The sequence below is a fragment of the Choloepus didactylus genome, chromosome 1 (assembly GCF_015220235.1).
Source record: "Choloepus didactylus isolate mChoDid1 chromosome 1, mChoDid1.pri, whole genome shotgun sequence".
NCBI classification, from domain to species: domain Eukaryota; kingdom Metazoa; phylum Chordata; class Mammalia; order Pilosa; family Megalonychidae; genus Choloepus; species Choloepus didactylus.
Window position 1 is genome coordinate 20,931,444 of NC_051307.1, and position 10,980 is coordinate 20,942,423.

Below are 10,980 nucleotides of genomic sequence, written 5' to 3' on the forward strand. Positions count from 1 at the left end.
TCTAATCTGTATTTCCTTTATCTATGGTCTAATCTTGTATCCTTCCTCTTGGTAACTTTGGATTTAGTCTTCTTTTCTTGATAAACCTCCTAAAATTGTGAAGCTACATTATTGATTGGAGATCTTTGAACTTTATTAACATATCTAGCTGTGATGTGTGCACTTCTGTGACATCCTGGGTGCCCTGAAGATGCACCTCCCACTTGGCCTTGGCCTGCACAAGGGTGTGCAGTGGGAGGACTAAGAGGGTGGCAGGAGGTTGTGTGGCACAGTGGGTAGTGGCTGCCCAGTGTGCTTTCACTTCAGAATCAGGGGAATCCCAAGGGAATGGCTGAACCCCTTCATTAGAAACCCAACTCCACTGGGCTTGGCAAACTGCCAGATGCCTCCTTCCAACACCACCACCACTACCACCACCACCCACCCACACTTCTGCACAGGAAGCTCTGGAGATCTGGACCAAAGTCAGAGGTAGTGCCCTAGGGCAGGATTGGAGCATGGGCATGGTCCTGACCCTGGCACCTGGGCCTCTCTGTGGCTGTGAGGGTAGATGTGCCTGGAGCAAGTGCTCAAGTCCAGAAATGGCAGCAGGGATTGGTGAGTCCAGGAGAACAGGGTTAGTCCCTGTGGAGGTGTGAGTGTGCACTGACAAGTATTGGGGTGCTGGACAGGTGGGGTCCCACTCAGTGTGCATGCCCAGCAGGTTTCCTCCACTCTGTTCCCCTCCCTAAACACAGACCTGGAAAGGCCAGGGTCCAAATCAAAGCCAGGGGGACCCCAGATGAATCTGTTTCAGGTTTTATGTTGTGGGTTCCAAGCCAGACTGCCCATGTGCAGTGTTGGCCTCCAACTTTGCCTCCCCAGGCCCACTCCAGCCTCTCCCTAGACTGGTGGGTAGACATCTCTGCTGGAGGAAACAGGGGTCCTGAGGAGCCTTCCCCACAGTAGAAGTTCTGGAAGCTTCACCCTTTGGAGAAGGGGAGGCTGGTTTTCAGCCCCTCATCTGAAGTTCAGAGCCTCCTTCAGTCAGTGGGGTGCAGGGACCAGCATGGTGGCCCTGGGCCTGCACTGAATGACCAGAGTCAGGGTCTTGAGAAAGGTAGACCAGTAAAATCTGTGAGGGGAGTCTGGAGATTAGAGTGAGCCTCCCTGGTGAGAGCAGCAACTGGGCCTGGCAAGAAACAGGTCAGGAATTCCAAGGGCAATGTGCAGGGACAGCCATGATGTAGAAAAAGTCAGAGCAGGCCCCTGGATCAGCAGGACAGATGGGGTTCTCCATTTGTGTCCTTTGGTAACATACATTCTTGCAGAACTGGAATGCAGTTTGGTGGTGTGGATGAAAAATTTTATGTCCATATCCCACACCAGTTTAATTACAGTTCTAGAAGACCATCCTGTGGAAATAATAGTTCAATTGTGAACAGAGGTGTTCTTTTTGAAAAGGCAGGTGCTAGGATGCCACCTAAGTGTCTGTGGTGGGACCCACTTCAACTACCTCTAGTCTTCTGTTGATGGAACATGTGGCAGGACTATAGTTCATGGGCAAGGACTCATGTTTAATGACAGGCAGATGGGATATGGCCCAGGCAATGGGCCTGTATGTCTCTGATGTTAAAATTGGTGTATGTGCACAGTTAGATTTGTATAAACTGAGGAAAAATGCAGAAATCCTGGGAGTCCAACTTGCTGGGACTTAGCTGTGAAAGAACCAAGTAGAGGGACTTGTGTGGCATAATCCATGACTCCTCAGGTGGTGGAGTGGTCTTCTGCATGTAATTGAGGTTGGTGCTTGGGCACAGAGGCAATCCTTCTGGGGTCACCACTGTGTGACCTGTGGAAGTGGGGCAACTCTTGAACTGGATGTCTCACTTGGCTAGTGGGGAAGTCCTAGGGCTGCTTTGTACATTCCTGTGAAGGAAAGTGAGCCAAGGTGCACATATAGGGCCTGTCCATGCCAGGGCCCACAGAGTTCCTAACTGAGGCTTTTTCCCTTGCCCTAGTTTTTTGTTCATTGGATCAGGGCAGGTTTTACTTCTTTGTGTTTCCCAGTATTTGTCAAGTAAAAATTTGTTGTTTCTTTTTCCAAAATCAAAATGCTTAAAACAGGCACTGACATTAGTCCTGCTGCTTTAGTTGTTTTTTGATGAAATAGAAAGGACATCTGCCACCCCTGCTCAGGGCACATCCTAAGTGCTCTGGAAGGCATGTGACCTCTGTGGCAGATGCTAGGGAAGTCCTGGTGAGGGAGACAGTGGCCCCCATTGAGCTGAGAGCCCAGAGAAGGAGTCAGACCAAAGCCCAGTTGCAAATTGGAGGGCAAGTGGAATGATGTGAATTGCTAGGGGAGAGTGACCTGATGGAACCATGTGGACAGGGTGCCCAGGATGGGCCCCTAAGTCACTGGGGCCAGTGTGGCCAAAGGGGGCAGAGGAGAGGTTCAGAGATGGAGGAAAGCTGTGAAAGGTGGCCCTGGACACCTGTGTGGTGCCCAGTCAGAATTCCTGGAAGACAGCATTCTTTGGGGAATTGGGAAGAAATTCTCTAGGACATCTGATGCCCCCTGCCCTCATCTTTTCTCTGGTGGGCTCCTTTCACTCCTAGGCACAATGTAGAGCTGGTCTGAGGATGGGAATGGTGTGGGCAGTGCCATGCACACTGTGTGGTGACATGGTTTCTGCTGTTGTGACTGTTCTCTCTGTTGATAATTTGGGTCCCTGGCCCAAAACATGATGCAGAGCTTCCTGGCACTGCTGCAGGAGAGCAGGGATGCCTGTCCCCCAGTGCTGGGGCTGGTGGCCCTCAAGGGAAGGCTGTGCCAGGACTTGCAGGATGACCTTACCCAGGCAGACCCCTTAGTGGAGGCCCTCCTGGAGAGTGAGCTCTGCCTGCATCTGCTGGAGGACCAGGTCATGTTGTTGTGTGTACATGTGCTGTTCCAGCAGGAGCAGCCCCAGGATGCCCACTGGCTCCTGGAGATAGGCCTGGGGTGGAGGGGTGGGAGGGTGGAGAAAACAGCAGTGCTTCAGCACAGGTGGAAGGGCCCAGCAGATTTAAGACATCTGGGGCCAAAGACCTTGTCCTCATTTGGCAGCAAACCCAACTGTGTTGATGTGAAACTACTGATAACCTTTATTTACTCACTGTTCTGAGGATTTGTGACAAAAATAAGCACATATTTGACAAAGGGATGCTGGGCCAGTTGATGCTGGTGTGGTACAGGTTATATGGTGCATCCCTTGTACATGTTCTTAAAGTCTTAAAATTCAGAATTCCAGAGTACACCTGGACCAAAGGATGTTTTAATTCATTTTATTAAGATATAGTCACATACCATGCCATCATATGAAGAGTACATGCAATTGTTCACAGTGCCATTATATCCTGGAAGATCTGAAAGCAGTGATATGAACAAATATCTGCACACCAATGTTCATAGCAGCATTATTCACAATTGCCAAGAGATGTAAACAACCCAAATGTCCTTCAACAGATGATTGGATACATAAAATGTGGTGTATACACATGATGGAATACTATGTGGCTGTAAGAAGGAAAGATGTCATGAAACATGACAACATAGATGAACCTTGAAGACATAATGCTGAGTGAAATAAGCCAGGCACAAAAAGAGAAATATTATATGCTACCACTAATGTGAACATTGAAAAATGTAAAACAAATCATTTATAATATAGAATGTAGGGAACTAGTGATAGAGAGCAATTAAGGAAGGGGGAATTATAACCCAATAAGAACAGTTAAGGACAGTTAAGCTAAATTTAATGTTCTGGGAATGCCCAGGAATGACTATGATTTGTTAACTTCTGATGGGTATGGTAAGAACAAGTTCACAGGAATGTTTCTATGTTAGGTTATTTTCTTGGGGTAGAGTAGGAACATGTTGGAAATAAAGTAGTTATCTTAGGTCAGTTGTCTTTCTCTTACTCCCTTGTTATGTTTTTTATGAAATGTTTTTTTATTGTATGTTTTTTTAGAAGTTATTTTTGATATAGTTGATTAAAAAAGATTTAATTAAAAAAACAAGGAAAAAATATGCAGAGCCCCCTTGAGGAGGTGGTGGAGAATGCAGGGGTGTTGGGCTTCCCCACCTCGATGGTTGCTGATGTGCTCACAGACATAAGGGCTGCTGGCTTGATGGGCTGAGCCCTCTAGCACAGGACTTGCCCTTGGCAAGACTGTTGCTGCAAAGGAGAGGCTAGGTCTCCCTATAATTTTGCCTAAGAGCCTCCTCCTGAATGCCTCTTTGTTGCTCAGATGTGGCCCTCTCTCTCTAGCTAAGCCAACTTGGCAGGTGAAATCACTGCCCTCCCTTCTACATGGGATCTGACACCCAGGGGAGTGAATCTCCCTGGCAACTTGGAATATGACACCCTGGGAGGAACCTAGACCCATCATCATGGGAGGGAGAACATCTTCTTGATCAAAAAGGGGATGTGAAAGGAAATGAAATAATCTTCAGTGGCAGACAGATTCCAAAAGGAGCTGAGAGGTCACTCTGGTGGGCACTCTTACACACAATATAGACAACCCTTTTTAGGTTCTAAAGAATTGGAATAGCTAGCAGTAAATACATGAAACTATCAAACTACAACCCAGAACCCATGAAGCTTGAAGACAATTGTATAATAATGTAGCTTATGAGGGATGACAATGTGATTGAGAAAGCCATATGGACCATATTCCCCTTTGTCCATTTTATGAATGGATGAGTAGAAAAATGGGGGAAGGAAAAAAAAAAAGGCACACAGTTTTCTTTTTTACTTTAATTGTTCTTTTTCACTTTAATTTTTATTCTTATTATTTTGTGTGTGTGGTAATGAAATTGTCAAAAATTAATTTTGGTGATGAAGGCACAACTATATAATGGTACTGTAAACAATTGAATGTACACTTTGCTTTGTATGACTGCATGGTATGTGAATATATCTCAATAAAAATGAATTAAAAAGAATAATATAATTAACTTACCAAATTCTCCCTTTAAACTTTAAGTACTATTTTATCATTTCATGTGTAATATAATAGTGTTCCAATGGTCTGCTTTCTTTTCTGCCTTAATGGACATTATGTTAATGTTACCATATATTTTATTTTGTATATAACTTTATATGTGTATTATTAAACCCAACAATATATTATTTTTTTTAACCAATAATTATCCTTTTAAATTCAATTTTATTTGAGATATATTCACATACCATGCAGTCATACAAAGCATACACTCAGCTGTAGATATGTAAATTATAAGAAAAATCTTTTATATTTACCCATGTTTTTATCATTTCTTGTATTCATTTCTTTGTGTAGATCCATGTTTTCATCTGTGCCATTTTCATGCCTGAAGGACTTCTTTTAACATTTCTTACAGTGTGCATCTACTGGTGATGGATTACTTCCGCTTCTGTATATCTGCAAAATGTCATGTTTCATTTTAATTTTCAAAATATATTTTTGCTGTGTATTGTACCTTAGGTTGATAGGTTTTCTTTTCTTTCAGTATTTAAATATATTGCTGCAATGTCTTTTCACTTGTATTGTTTCTGAAAAAATATACCATCATCCTTATTTTTGTTCCTCTCAACATAAAGTGTATTTTTTCCTCTGACTACTCTTAAGATTTCCTCTTTATCACTGGTTTTCAGCAATTTGATTATGATCCTTTTGTGCAGTCAGATTTTTTTAAAATATTTCTTCTGTTTTAGGGTTGTTTGCATTTCTTTTTTCTGTGAACTTATGGTTTTCATCAAATTTAGAAAATATTTGCCTTCTATTGTCTCCTTTCCTCATGGACTTTAATGACATGCATATTAAGCAGCTTGCAGCTGTGCCACAGCCCACAAATGTTTCTTTTTAATTTTGTCTTTTTCTCAGTATTCTAAATTGGATAGTTTGTATTGCTATGTTTCCAAGTTTGCTAAACTTTTCTCCTGTGATTTTTAATCTGCTGATTATCCTATCCAGTGAATTTTTCATCTCAGAATTATAGTTTTCATCTCTAGGTATTTTAGTCTTTTATTATCTTTTACATCTCTACTTATCTGTTTGAATATCTAGAATACACTTAGGATAATAGTTTTTATGTCCTTTTGTGCTTAATTCTGACATCTCTGTCAGTTTTGATTTTTCTCTTCACTATGAGTCATATTTTCTGGCTTCATTGCAAAGTTACAACATATGAATTAATGTCAGACATTGTGAATTTTACCCTATTGAATGCTAAATGGTTTTGTATTCTTATGAATATTCTTAGGAATTTTTCCTATGATGCAATTAATTTACTTGTTAACAGTTTGATCTGTTGGGTCTTCATTTTAAAAATTGTAGTGTCTACTCTAAGGTTAATTATTCCCTCACTGCTAAGGCAAGAACCTTTTGATTATTCTACCCAAGGCCTATGAATCATGAGTTACTTTTTTACTCTGGTTGGTGAGATAAAGCACTATTCCAAGCCCTGTGTGATTATTGGACCCTATTCCCCTTAATATTTTCAGATGCTTCTTCCCCGATTTCAGGCAGTTTTCTAACATGTTTCCATCAGCTATCTGCTGAATGCTCAAGGGAAGACCTTCCAAAAGTCTCCTGCTTTCTTTCTGTGCATCTGTCTCCTCTTTGGTAGTTTGCCATTGAACTCAGGCTGCCTTGGTCTCCCAGGACTCTCAGTTGCATCTCCTCAATTTAAGGAGTCAAATAGGCTCATCCTTGGTTCCCTCTCTCTATTCCACAGCCAGGAAACTCAAGACAGTAAGCTGGGATATGCATAGGCTTTGTGCAGTGGTTTGAAGCTGTATGTATCCAAGAAAAACATGTTCTTAAATCTAATCCATTCCTGTGGTTGTGAAACCATTGTAAGTAGAACATTCTGATGAGGTTACTTTAGTTGTGTCCTACCTCAACCAGGATGGGTCTTACTCCTATTACAGGAGTCCTTTATAAATGGAATGAACACAGGAAAAAAGGCCACAGAAGCAAGTGGAAAACAATGAAAACAATGAAACCAGGAGAAGGGAGAGACCAGCCAACAACATCATGTGCCTTGCCATGTGGGAGAGTAGCCAAGGGTCAAAGGCAGCCAGTCTTTGGGAAGAAATCTGTTCTAGTTTGCTAATGCTGCAGAATGCAAAACACCAGAGATGGATTGGTTTTTATAAAAAGGGGGTTTATTTAGCTACACAGTTACAGTCTTAAGGCCATAAAGTGTCCAAGGTAACACATCAGTAATCAGGTACCTTCACAGGAGGATGGCCAATGGTGTCTGGAAAACCTCTATTAGCTGGGAAGTTATGTGGCTGACATCTGTTCCAAAGTTCTGGTTTCAAAATGGCTTTCTCCCAGGATGTTCCTCTCTAGCAAGCTTGCTCCTCTTCAAAACATCACTCACAGCTGCACTGACTTCCTTCTCTTTGAGTCAGCTCATTTATATGGCTCCACTGATCAAGGCCCACCCTGAATGGGTGGAGCCATGCTTCCATGGGAATATCTCATCAGAGTCATCACCCACAGCTGGGCAGGGCACATTCCAAGCAAATCTTATCAGCACAAAAACATCTCCACCACAAGACTACATCAAAAATAATGGCATTTAGGGGACTCAATGCATTCAAACTGGCACATTCCACCCCCTGGACCCCAAAATGACATTATCTTTCCAAGTACAAAATACATTCATTCCATCACAATGTCCCGAAAACTTAAATCATTTCAGTAACATAAGTTAAGTACAAGATCCTATCAAAATCAATTACAGGCATGGTGGGTCCTAAGGCATAATTTTCCTTTAGCTTTGGATCTGTGGACTTAGAACAAGTTATATGCTTCCAATATACAAAGGAGGGACAGTCATAGGATAAACATTCCCATTGTCATAAGGAGAAACTATAAGGAAAACAGGGTTAACAGGACCAACACAGTTCCTAAAACCTGCAGGACAAACTCCATTAGATTTCAAAGTCTGAGAGTCATTAACAGAACAACGTTGTATCCTTGGGGCTTGAGAGAGCGGGAGTCTAACCCTTCCTAAGGGCCTTTGTGGCAGCCCTTTCCTCTTCAAACACTTGGGTGAGTGCTCCAACATCCACACATTGGGGAGACCACCTTCTCTGCCCCACCCTTCTCAAACATTGGGGCAGCTCCCGGATTCCCTTCATCTCCGGAGCACATGCTTAACCCCTTCAGAACAGTGCGGTGGCAGCCAGGCTCTCCCCAATTCCCTGGGAATGTGCTCCACCCTCTTTGGGGCTTGGGGTGGCAAGACATTTCCTGAGCATCGAGGCAGAAGGCTTGCCCTTGATCTCCAGGGCAAACTCACCCTTTCCATGCATGTGGGCCACTCCACTCTCCCAGCCCAAGACCTCTTGACTCCAGACCTCAACCTCCATGGCTCTGTCTTTGAAGAAATTTTTCCTTCAATTTGTTCCTTTGTCTTCTCCAGTCCAGACTGGCAATGGCTCTGTAAAGATCTCACAAAAATTCTGTTGGCTTTGCATGAAGCATGCAGGGGTCAAAGCCATCAGACAGTAGGACTTTCCACAAATCCTTTCTGGATAATTCCATCTCCAATCTTGGCTTGTAGTGAAATGGTGGCTGGGTTCCATGTTTGGTTACATCCTCATGTTGGGCTGTAGCTTCTGGGATTCCACCCCCTGGAAGCTTGTAATTTTCCAAGCCATCAGCTTCTGGTTTCTTTGAACCCAAGAGTTCAGTTCTAAGTTTATCTCTCTCTGTTCGCATTTTACTATAAGCTGTAAGAAGAAGCCAGGGTACATCCTCCACATGTAGTCTGGAGATCTCCTCAGCAAAGTATTCCAGGTTGTCACTTTCAAATTCTTCCTTCCATCTGACACCAAGACTCAATTTTGCCAAATTCTCTGCCACTTTAAAACAAGGATCACCTTTCTTCCAGTTTGCAACAACATCTTCATCATTTCTGCTCAAGTCCTCCTCAGAAGTATCTTTAGAGTCCATATTTCCACAAACAGTCTCATCAAAGCAGTTTAGGCCTTTTCTGTCAAGCTCCTCACAATTCTTCCAGAATCTTCCCCTTATCCATTTAAAAAGCTGTTCCAACATGTTTGGTATTTGCAAACTCAGCAGCAAAAGCATCCCACTTCTCTGGTACCAAAATCTGTTCTAGTTTGCTAATGCTGCAGAATGCAAAACACCAGAGATGGATTGGCTTTTATAAAAAGGGGGTTTATTTAGCTACACTGTTACAGTCTTAAGGCCATAAAGTGTCCAAGGTAACACATCAGTAATCGGGTACCTTCACTGGAGGCTGGCCAATGGTGTCTGGAAAACCTCTGTTAGCTGGGAAGGTATGTGGCTGACATCTGCTCCAAAGTTCTGGTTTCAAAATGGCTTTCTCCCAGAACGTTCCTCTCTAGCAAGCTTGCTCCTCTTCAAAACATCACTCACAGCTGCACTGATTTCCTTCTCTTTGAATCAGCTCATTTATATGGCTCCACTGATCAAGGCCCACCCTGAATGGGTGGGGTCATGCCTCCATGGGAATATCTCATCAGAGTCATCACCCACAGCTGGGCAGGGCACATTCCAAGCAAATCTAATCAGCACCAAAACATCTCCCCCACAAGACTACATCAAAGATAATGGCATTTAGGGGACACAATACATTCAAACTGGCACAAAATCATTGCCATGATGATGCCTTGATTTTATTTTCCTAGCCCCAACCATGAGTGAATAAATTCTCATTTTTAAACTCAACCCATTTCCTGATATTGGCTTTGAAGTTAACTCCAAGAAGTTAGGAATTAACAAATGATTATGATTATTAAATCATTATATAGATATTTCTTTTTACTTTCTGTGTATTAGAATAACCAGAATAAAATACCTGAAATTGTCAAACTGTAATCTATTTGTCTTGATCTTTGATGACTGTAACTTTTATCATGTGATTGCAAAAGGCTTGTGACTGACCCTCATTGGTACCTATTTTATCCAGTCTTGTGGCTTTGGAGACTTGTCATCATTAAAGACAGCACTAATGTTTATTATTGAAGTGTCTTGGGTCAGCCCAGAAGTAATCCACCCCGAGTCCATAGTTATCTGGATAACTGAAGTTGAATCCAGCCAAAATGGGCCTGTCTGACATATATAGTAGCTTAACCTTTAATCTATAAGTACTCTAGACCTCATTATAACACTAAAAATTACACCCATCATCATATTAAGGCTGCCATTTACTTACAAGCATTCTGCAACTAAGGATGTAATCAATCTGCACATAGCCAATATTTAAATCGCCTCTAATTACATCATCTGAAGCCATTGTGCTAATTATCCTTAAAATCTGCCCTTTTGATACTATAAATCCTCCAGAATTACTAGGGTTTGGGTAGACAGTTTTTTAGGCTGAAAGGCAATCTGATCTTTTGCTTTTTCCTACCAATAAACTCATTCTCTCTTTGAAACCCTGGTATCTCAGGAATTGGTCATTTGAGTGCAACAGGCAGAGAATCCACAGCCTTTGTCTTGTATTAACACACTTACCTTGTATTCTGTTTCTTAGGGATCATTGTTGTTCACTTCCTGATATCATGTCTTGCAACGATTGTTTCATATCTTTTGTCTAATTTCTTGGTTGTTTCAGGTAAGAGGGTAAATCTAGCCCCTGTTCCCCCACTGTGGTCAGAAATGGAAGTCCCTGGTTTGGATCTTGAATCAGAAAAAAAGGTGATAATAATTGTCTCAATTGAGATAACTGGCAAAATTTGAACATGGGTTGAAGATCACACAAACATATTTTATTCACATTAAATTTTCTGTTTCTGAAAATTGTACTGTGGTTTTTTAAGAGATTTATCATTTCTCGTAGGAAACACAAATTATTTAGAAGGGAATGAGGTTTACAACTTATTCTCAAGTGATTCAGAAATAGAAATATAAAATATATAAATAGATAGAGACTGATGAAATAAATGTGTCAAAATATTAAGA